This window comes from Monodon monoceros, unplaced genomic scaffold (genome assembly GCF_005190385.1).
Source record: "Monodon monoceros isolate NGI ecotype Baffin Bay Population unplaced genomic scaffold, NGI_Narwhal_1 Super_Scaffold_6, whole genome shotgun sequence".
In the NCBI taxonomy this organism is placed as follows: domain Eukaryota; kingdom Metazoa; phylum Chordata; class Mammalia; order Artiodactyla; family Monodontidae; genus Monodon; species Monodon monoceros.
In genome coordinates this window covers 34,522,539-34,533,205 of record NW_021703783.1, presented here as the reverse complement: position 1 = coordinate 34,533,205, position 10,667 = coordinate 34,522,539, and the positions used below count along the sequence as shown (strand labels likewise).

The 10,667-nt window shown below is 37.9% G+C and overlaps 1 pseudogene; it reads right to left on the bottom strand.

Annotated features, from left to right (window-relative positions):
• Positions 1–724: 724 nt before the first annotated feature.
• On the bottom strand, positions 725–943 carry LOC114886141 (annotated as a pseudogene).
• Positions 944–10,667: the final 9,724 nt, after the last annotated feature.

The following is a 10,667-nucleotide window of genomic DNA, read 5'->3' as shown; positions in this document are numbered from 1 at the left end:
CTTCTCAACAACTCTTACCCCTCAGAGTTGAGGAGACTGAAGTTTGCACACTTTCTCACTGTCACACTTATCTCTGCCCAACTTGCATCACAGCAATTGATTTGTTGCCATCCACTCTTTATTGATGAACACCATGTGGTGGAAAACATCACTGACACAGGATATCCTGGTGGCTGAGCCACTCTTCACCCTGGACGTGAAAGATGCTGCCTGCCAAGTGGAACTGACGTGGAAGGTGAGAGGTTTGCAGCATTAACAGGTGCTTGTCACGTCGTCATCAATTACGGTCATGGCACCGCTCTGGTTCTTTTAAACTTCATCTGAAGCGTGATGCCTCTGTTAAGACTTGATTTTGGATGGAAGAAAAAGAATCTCTCTCCTGAAGACCAAGCTCACTTTATCAAATGCATTTTAGGACAGGACAAAACCTACTCCTCTCTTTACTTTGTGTGAAATCCTCTCCCTAGAGCAGACTGGAGAGTCTTAACCAAGCACATCAAATGTCAACATATTTTTTCCAACAAAAGGTTTCACATATTTATTACTAAGCCCCAAAGCACTAGTGCAGAAACACTGACAACAAAAGAAGAACCAACCATTCCATTTCTCCCATAAAACACATGTGGCTTTTCAGACAGTAGTGATGTTCCCACTACTGTGATATGGTAAGATGCAAGTGACCTTGACACAACATAAATGTGTGCCACTTCATATCTGAGCCTCCTTATAGACCCAGCTTCGTTCTTGTCCAATGTCTTCTCTTGGAGTTGTATCTGATTTTATTACCAGTTTTCATTCAAATACATTGGGGAATGGGATGATTCAGCATTTGTTTCTTGGCCAGGAATTGCTTGATCCTGAAAGTCTTGTGAGGAGACCTGGCAAGGAGCAAATTCAACTGCACATAGGATGGCAGAGAAGAGAAGAGAGCAAATGTCAACATCTGGCTTCTTATTAACATTTAGCTCCAAACCTAGGAGAACTCTATCATACTCTCCCTTTATTTTGTTTTCTGTTTGTTTGTTTTGTTTTTACTACCTGATCTAATCCATCAGTAAGTCCTCATGGCTTTTTCTCCAAAATCTATCCCTTCTGTCCAACCTTGTCCCCTCCTCTCCCTTGCAACCCCTTGAATTCAAGCTACCAAGGCCTCAGGCTGCCCTTCTCTGGCAGGCGCCATGGCTCTAATGATTCCTTCTCCTTTCACCCTTGGCCCTTTTAATGTCCAGCCTCCACAGAGGGACCAGATAAATGCTTTTAAAAATGTAAATCTTGTCACTCCCTGTCTCCTGTTTAAAATCTTTCACTGGCTGCCCATTGACATTGAACTAGAACCTGAATCCCTTACCTTGACTGCCAGGCCCTGCCTATGCGTCAGCCCTCACGGCCCCCACACCTCTCTCTGTGGTGCCTCCACACGCTGTTAGAACGTGCTGAGCTCCCCCCATCTGTGGTAGGCTGAAAAATGCTCCCCCAGAAAATGTAACCATGTCCTACTCCGTGAAATCTGTGAGTGTGACCTTACATGGAAAAAAGGGGATGTAATTTTTTTTGAAGTTGTGATTAAATTAGGTGTCTTGAGCTGGAGATACTGATTATTCTGAATTACCTGGTGGGTCCTAAATGCCATTATGATGTCCTTATAAGAGGGAGATTAGTCAGACACACACAGAGGAGAAAGTTTGAAGATGCTGGCCTCGAAGATTAGAGTCATTCGGACACAAGCCAAGAAATGCTGGTAGCCACCAGAAGCTGGGAAAGGCAAGGAACAGATCCTCCCCAGCACCTCCAGAGAAAGCATGGCCCTGCAAACACCTTGCTTTCAGACTTCTGGCCTCTAGAACTGTGAGAGAATAAATTTCTGTTGTTTCAAACCACCAAGTTTGTGTTAGGTTTTTACAACAGCTGTAGAAACTAATACACCATCTTAGGGCTTTTACGGTTCCTTCTGCCTGCAACTTATCCTATGAAACCTTCTGCCTCTCTCTTGCTCCTGAGGACGCAGTTGAAATACCAACTCTTCAGGATGGACTTACCTGACCGTTCAAGCTAAGGTAGCCCGCCCCACTGAGACATTCTTTATCACATCACCTGTTTTATTTTCTTCATCATTGTTTATAAATTATTTATATTTATTTTTTCTTTGGCTTATTATCTCATTCCAGTACATAAAACAGTATCTGGCATGTAATACCTGCTTATTAAATATTTGTTAAAGGAAGGAAGAAAAGAGGAAAGAATATTACTAATTGCTTGGTGATAAAGAAAATGTTATATAATAAACATCTGGGCTTTCAAAAAATTTTTTGGCTACTATGGTGAATGTCTTCTACTAGATAGGGTTGCCTATATACAATCCTATAAATAAAATACAGGGCACTCAGTTAAGTAGGAATTTCAGATAAACAAATAATTTCAGTATAAGTATGTCCTACCTGATACTGCATGGAACATACTTGTGCTAAAAATTATTCAAATTCAAATTTAGCTGGGCATCTTATTTTGTTTGTCTTATTTTTACTACCCCTGGCAAACCTAGCTGTAAACCACTATAGTCTGTCATAGACAGAGACCGTCAGAAGATGAAGGGATTAAAAGAAACAACAACAAACAAAAAAACCCTTCCCTTGAAAATCTTGTCTCATGCAATTATTCATCAAAATCTTGGAACTACACACATATCAATAAGTTTATCCTTTTCTCTTTGAAGGAAAACTAAAGAAGTTGTGCTTGTTTACTCACATCACTCAGGGAAAGGAAGGCACCCACTCTGCTAGAGGAAAGCCCTGATGGTTTCACATGTGAATCTGCATGGGTAGCTCCAGAACTGGGTATAGATTGATTCTACAGAGTAGATCTTGACACCAAAAGCATGATGCTTACTAGACTTCATCAAAATGAAAAAATTTTGCTATGTGAAAGAGCCTGTTAAGAGGATAAAAAGACAAGCTAGAGCATGGGAGAAAATATTTGCAAACCATACATCTGACAAAGAACTCATGTCTTAAGATATAAAGAACACTCAAAACTCCACAGTAAAACAAAGAAACAAACAAAAAGACAATTCAATTTGAAAATGGTCAAAAGACATTGAGACATTTCACCAAGGATATATGAATGGAAAATATGCACATGAAAAGATATTTGATATTACTTGTCATTGATGGAGGAAGTGAGCCTTAAGCCTGCAATCCATATTTTGTCTATCAGCCAGGATCCTGGGGAATAAAGTTACAGTTGATGGCAAGTAAAAGGATGCATGCACCCACTCAGTCCAGGATGAGAGGGAGAGTGGAGACCTGGCATCCTTGGCAGGGGCAGGCCCTGCTGGCTGTACTGACCCAGAGAGACCAGAGGAACAACCCTGTGCCATGAGAGCAGAGAACAGGCATCATGAGTGCAGTGGCTCTTAACATGCCAGGTCCACTCAATAGAGAGTGTGGCCTGATAACCATCAGGTCTGATAAGCCAACCTCTTCCCATGGGGGAGGCGGGAGTCAGGAGTAAGATGGAGTGGACACTCCCTCTCTAACACCTCCTTGTCACAGAGAAAGTATATGTGGACACTCCCTTCCCTTTGGGTCAAGGCAGGCATATGAAAAGAGGAACATAAATTTTCTCCCTAAAATGCTGCCTCAAGGGAAGAAGGTATTTACAAGACCAGGTTGTCAGTAATACTGATGGATGCGACCAGTCTTTAAGCCTGCTAAAATAAGAGACTCACTGAGAACCAAATGGTTTCCACTGGGCAACAGAAAGGTCAGAACGTCTCCCAAAGCATACTCCAATATTTGTGTTTACCTTGAAGTCCCTTGGAAATCTAAAAATAGAAAGTTCTGTGTTGAAAAGCTACCCAACAGTAAGGAAACAGAAGTGCCAGCCATCCAAATGCAGAGCCCCAAGCTGCATGCCTCATTACCTACTGTCATACAGCGTGGGGCTCAGTTCTGCTCCGCTCTTATCAATGAGTTCACTCACCACAATATAGGAAAACACTCTAGAAGAAGACATTCTAATAATGATTAAAAATATAAATCCATCACTAGGGGCAATGTTGTTTTCTTTTTAATTCATGAACAACATTCTTCTCAATCATCTCAGGAGGAAGGGAAATAAAAGAAGCATCTTAGTGAGGACCCACCCCCATCTTTCACAAATTTCCCTGGACTTTTGTTTTAAAGAAGACCAGAGACTATCACAGATACAGTTTTTCTCCTCAGCACCAACTTACAAAAAGTTTTGTGATCTTTTTGTTTTCTAAAATGCATTAATTTCACATTTTAAAGAAGACACTGAGCCCTAGTGGTTACGAATAGAATTAGGTGTATTTTCAAAGACTCAAACTTCAAGAACTGAGGCCGAGGTAAATTCATTCTTCCAGACCATTGTTTAATCTTTCTGATAGGTAATTCACCCAACTCTATTCTTGTGCCTTAAAGAAATAAATGTAAATCTAATGGATGAGCCAGTGTAATTGGATCATTTTATTTGCTTTAAAAAAGCCATAATATCTGGATCAAGTTGTGGACAAGAAGTTCTTCAAGTTTGGCTTCACAATACATTTTATATTCTTTTTCTTCTGTAAGTTTCTAGCAATATTTGAGACTCCTTAAAGTTTTATACATTTGAAAACTTTCTGGAATGTATAATCAACTAATTAAAAGGATTAATTATAAAAAGCAATCTTATAAATTTCAAATTTTCATTGTTTCTAATTAAAAAATAATATGTATGTTCATTGTAAAATCTCAATGTTTATAAAGTAAAAAATAGAAATTTCCCTTCCTTCTACTCCAATTCTACACTCCAGACATATCCATGGTTAATAGTTTGGCATGTATCTTTTCAGATTTTGTTTTTCTATTCACATAGAAACATATACGTAAATACATTTTAATTGTCTTTAATTTTTATTATGAAAAATTTCAAAGTTGAAGAAATTAGAATATTATAATGAGCCAATATATACCTATCACCCAACCTCAACTGTTTTCAATTTTCTGTCAATCTTGCTTTATCCATTTCCCACCTACTTTCGTCCATCTCTCACTGGGTTATTTGTAAGCAAATCTATGTCCTAATATTTTATTAGTAAATACTAAGGACTTTTAAAAATAATTACCACACTTAAAATTTTCTAAATGAATAACTCTTAAATAATATGAAATGGTGTTCAAATATTCCTAAATATTTGAAAATATATATAACTATATATATGTACATAAATATGTAACAGAACTATTACTAGACATAGTGCTATGTTTCTGCAGAAAAAATTTAAACTTTAAAAGTAAATTATAGATGAAAGAACGTTGTTGGGATCCATTGGGACTTTTCAGCTTATGTTTTACACCCCTTCTATTAATTTATAAAGTTCTATCTGAGATCAGGCTTAAGGCTCACTTCCTCCATAAATGACAAGTAATATCTTTTCATGTGCATATTTTCCATTCATATGTCCTTAGTGAAATGTCTCAATGTCTTTTGCCCATTTTCAAATTGAATTGTCTTTTTGTTTGTTTTACTGTGGAGTTTTGAGTGTTCTTTATATCTTAAGATATGAGTCCTTTGTAAGATGTATGGTTTGCAAATATTTTCTCCCATCCTCTAGCTTGTCTTTTTATCCTCTTAACAGGCTCTTTCACATAGCAAAAGTTTTTCATTTTGATGAAGTCTAATATGCATCATGCTTTTGGTGTCAAGTCTAAGAAGTCATCACTAAGCCTTAGATTGCCAGGGTTTCTCCTATGTTATCATCTAAAAGTTCTATAGTTTTATGTTTTGCATTAAAGTCTATGACTCTTTTTGAGTTAATTTTTGCATAAGGTATGAGACTTAACTCAAAGTTCACTTTTTCTATGCATATTCAATTGCCCCAGTACCATTGGTTGAAAAGACTACCTTTTCAGAAATTGCTTTTTGCATCTTTGTCAAAAATCAGTTGGCTGTTCTTGTGTGGGGTTACTTCTGGCTTTTCTGTTTTGTTCCATTGATCTATGTGTCAATTGATTAATATAAATTTTATGTAATGTTTCTAAATATTTCCTACTATACACCCTAGGCACCTGCCCACTACAGTTCATTGCTGCTCTCAATCAGGGACTCTTAATTTTGTTTCTGGAATAAGTTTTTTGGTCTGTGGAGAAGATACAGAGAATCTTGAATATTATTCTGTTCTAATGGTACTGTGTGAATTTCCTTGTGAAAACATCTAATCTCTTTATTAAAAAATTTTTTAAATTATCAAGAACAGGAAAATTTTGAGTCTATCTTCATGTCATTTCTTATTTGATGTTTATGTAATCCAAATGGCCCACATTTCATTTCTCTTTAATGCCCAACTTTCAACAACATGAATCCCCTTTCCATTTGCCTGTAGAAATTCGATTCTTTCTCTCAGGTCTCTGAGAATACTCTCTCATGCTACATGTCTCACCAGTGTATCCCAGATGGCTGTCACTTTAGCTGGCCATCTGGTCTTGACCTCTGCTTAGCTTTTCTGGAGGCCCCTTTCGCTGCCTTGAGATGGGTCTTCTGCCAGCTGCTGCTGTATTTCTCTCTATACTGCTTTGCTTCAGATATGGACACAGATGTCCAGGCCAGTCCCTAAATTTGCCAACATAATAGCTGGGACCAGGCTGCCTATTTAACAAGATTTTACTAAAAACTTGAGTGTAATGCAGAGGATTGTGGCATAGACCATTTGAAACACACATGAAAATGATTTCAGGGTCAGGCTCGAGGCCCTCCACAGGTCCCCTACCAGACGCTCTCTCACCAGTCCCTGGCCTGCCCTGAAGTTGTGAAGGCTCGCTGCTCTTACCCCAAGAGGGGTGCCCTTGGGCATCTCCCCTTCTATATCTCAAGCTGCCAAACTCCTTGAGGCTCCAGAAAAGAAACTCTTTATTGTATAGCACAGTTTAAGGCCCACCTCCAAGAATTCCTTTTTACTGGACCAGGTTAACATCTTGAAACAACCTTTTTTTTTTTTTTTAAGATTTAATTTTATTTATTATTGGCTGCGTTGGGTCTTCGTTGCTGTGTGTGCGCTTTCTCTAGTTGTGGTGAGCGGGGCTACTCTTCATTAGGGTGTGCAGGCTTCTCCTTGCGGTGGCTTCTCTTGTTGTGGAGCACGGGCTCTAGGCACGTGGGCTCAGTAGTTGTGGCACATGGGATCCAGAGCGCAGGCTCAGCAGCTATGGCACACAGGCTTAGTTGCCCCACAGCATGTGGAATCTTCCCGGACCAGGGATTGAACCTGTGTCCCCTGCACTGGCAGGCGGATTCCTATCCACTGCATCGCCAGGGAAGTCCAAAACAACTTATTTTTATAAGGAGAACTTACTTCTTATTCAAAGGAGTTGGCCCTAGAGGTCCCACAAGAACTATAGTTTAGCATGTATAATAAGGAGTCTGACTCCACTGGTTAATGTTTGGCTGTATGTCCCCTTTAGCCTCATTCTTCCCTCTTCTTCTCATGTCCCACATCTGGGAAAATGATGGAGCAAGTCCAGATGCTCCCTCCTTCAGGATGGTAGGTGGTTCAAGCCATGCAAGCCTTTGCCTGTGCAGGGAAAGCCTCACCCCCGGCTCCATCCCCTAACCACAGTAAATACTCAAAGCCAGTCTCATTTCTTGCTCTCTTGAGCCATTTTGGGCCTGCTTGGGAGGCCTGCCCTTCTCGTCTCAGAAAGCCTCCATTATGTAATAATAAATCTCTTCATACCCTCTTGGTATTCATGTGACACCATCAATCTTGACACTCAAACCAAATTTTGGATGCGGGTCCATCCTGCTGAGACTGATTTGGATATCGTGATAACATCAGAATATATCTCAAAAACACATTAGAGAATAGCTTGAGTTAAGTTTTGGCACTTCTTGCTCTTTTGGCAGTCCAGCGCTCTTTAGGGTTCCTTCATAAACAAGAGGTAAAGATGAGACTTCATGTCTTGTTTTGTTTATGCAAGACACACAAACATTCCCAAGAAAATTTCAGAGCTCACAGTCTAAATTTGTATTTAGAAGGCACCAATCTTCCTAAAGGAAGCAGCTGATGGGAATCAACTCTACCCACAAAGAAAATTTTTAATTTTTATATGGATCAGAAACCCTTTCTACTCTGGAATATCAACTTTACCTTTTTATAATCAAAAGTCCTATTAAAAGGTCCCTCCCCTCTCCAAACAAAAGAAAAGAAGTACAAAGTTAAATCAAATCTTGGCCAGCAAGGAAACAGAAAAATACCTTGAAGCTTTAAAACAGCAGGTCTTACTCTGCCTCTGGATCTCCTCACCATCAGAGTAACATGTGGGAAAAAAACCACCTCCACCAAAACCTAACCCAAACACCTTCATCCCTCGACCTTTCATGAGTAGCTACAGAACTACCAAATTTAACCAAAAATGTTATTCTCTTCCATGAATTCACTCCTAATTTCCCACCCTGTGAGTTTCCTTAAAGGATTAATCCAGGCTTATTTAAAAAATAAATCTAGATAAGATTGAATTTTTTCAAAGGTAATAGACATATAATTTAGGTATTTGTTATATATAAGAATACAGAAATTCCAGAAACATAAATACTCTCCAACAAAGTTGTCCTGTATTAGGTACTGTACCTTGAGGTCTGTCTGCAGAACTTTACTTATTTAAGCTATTGCAGTGTCATTTCACTAGGAAAATTAATGCCCAAACTACTTAAGACATGAGGACATGGAGTTTGAGAGCTTTGCCCATGTTTGCCATTACCAAGATGCAGTAAATAGAAGTAGTAGCCACAGAGAATAGAGAAGGGAGTCTCAACCACAAAGATGAACACTCAACTAAGAATCATTAACCATGTAAGGAAAGCAGCACCATGAAAGATATACAGCAAATAAACTTAAAAGTCAATACCTGAGCAAACAGACTTAATAGGATACATAAATACATTTTAAAATGTCATGATCATGATTAATATCTTCAGAGGGGTAAGAGAAGATATTATATCCACAAAATGAGAAGGCCCTACTATTAAAAAGAACCAATTGGGGATTCTATAAATAAAAATACAAAAATTAAGTCACCAAGATAAATAAGTAAATAATATATAAATTGTCAGTAGAAGATTGAGATGACGAAAGAACCAATTAGAAAGTGAGACTATTGAAAATTATTAAGGGATTCTCCCAGATTATAAAACAAAAGAGTAAAGATAAAACATGAGAGAAAAATAGAGACATGGAAAATAGCTCCAGAAACTCCAATATCAACATGGTACATGTTGCAGAATAGCAGGTGTTACAGAAGAGGAGAACACAAAGAATCAAGGGGAGGAACTAATCAAAAGAATTATAGCAGAAAATTCTCCACCAAGACAGAAATCTTCAGATTGATAGTGTTCACCAGAGGCTGGGCAAATGACATATCATAGTAAAATTTTACATATCAAAGATAAAGAGAAAATCGTAAAAGTTTTCAATGAATAGTGAAAACAAAACCAAATGAACAAAATATCGGGTTATCTATAAAGGAATGAGAATCAGGATGTTATGCCAAAGAAAACTATACCTCTTCCAGAGAACTATTTTTTTTCCCCTTCAGTAAAAGAGTTATGAAATCTATCATATTATTTGCCTTTTTGCCCTGGATGACAGAAAACTGTAATGATTACGCACTGGAGCCATGTTGCCCTAATATGCTAGAATATCTTAACTTTCTCTTTTATTTGTTTCTGGTTGTCAATTACTTTGTCTATTTTACTAAGCTTTTTTTATGTCTTAAAATTGTTTCTAATTGTGAAATACATAAAATTTACCATCTTAGCAATTTAAGTGTACAGTTCAGTTGTGTTAAGTACATTCACATTGTTGTGCAACCAATCTAAAGAATTCATTTCATCTTAAAAAACTGAAACTGTGTACCCATAAAAAACGAACTCCCTCCATTCCTTCTCCCCTCAGTCTCTAGTAACCACTGTTCTACTTTCTGTCCCTATGATTTTGACTACTCTAGGTACCTGACATACATAAATTCACACAGTATTTGTACTTTCCATGACTGACTTATTTTGCTTATCATAATGTCTTCAAGGTTCATGCATATTTTACTGTGTCAGAATTTCCTTGCTTTTTAAGGTTGAATAATATTCTATTATATGCATATACCACATTTTGTTTAACCATTCATCTCTCAAAAACTTTCATTGCTCCAGCATTTTGGCTACTGTGAATAATTCTGCTATGAACCTGACTATACAACTCTCTCTCTCCAAGACCTTGCTTTCAGTTCTTTGGGGTATACACCCAGAATTTGGATGGCTGGATCATATGGAAATTCTGTTTAAAATTTTTGAGGAACTCTTATACTGTTTCCCATAGTGCTAAGCCATTTTAGATTCCTACCAACAGTGTACAACAGTTTCAAATTCACCACATCCTCACCAAAATTTTATGTTTCTTTGCTAGTAACCATCCAATTGGTTATGAAATTGTATCTCTTTGTGGTTTTGAGTTATATTTCTAACAATTAGGGATGTTGAACACGTTTTCAGGTTCTTCTTGGCCATTTATATGTCTTCCTTGGAGAAATGTTAAATTGAATCTTGTGCCATTCTTTTATTTTTAACATCTTTATTGGAGTATAATTGCTTTACAATGTGTGTGTTAGTTTCTGCTTTATAACAAA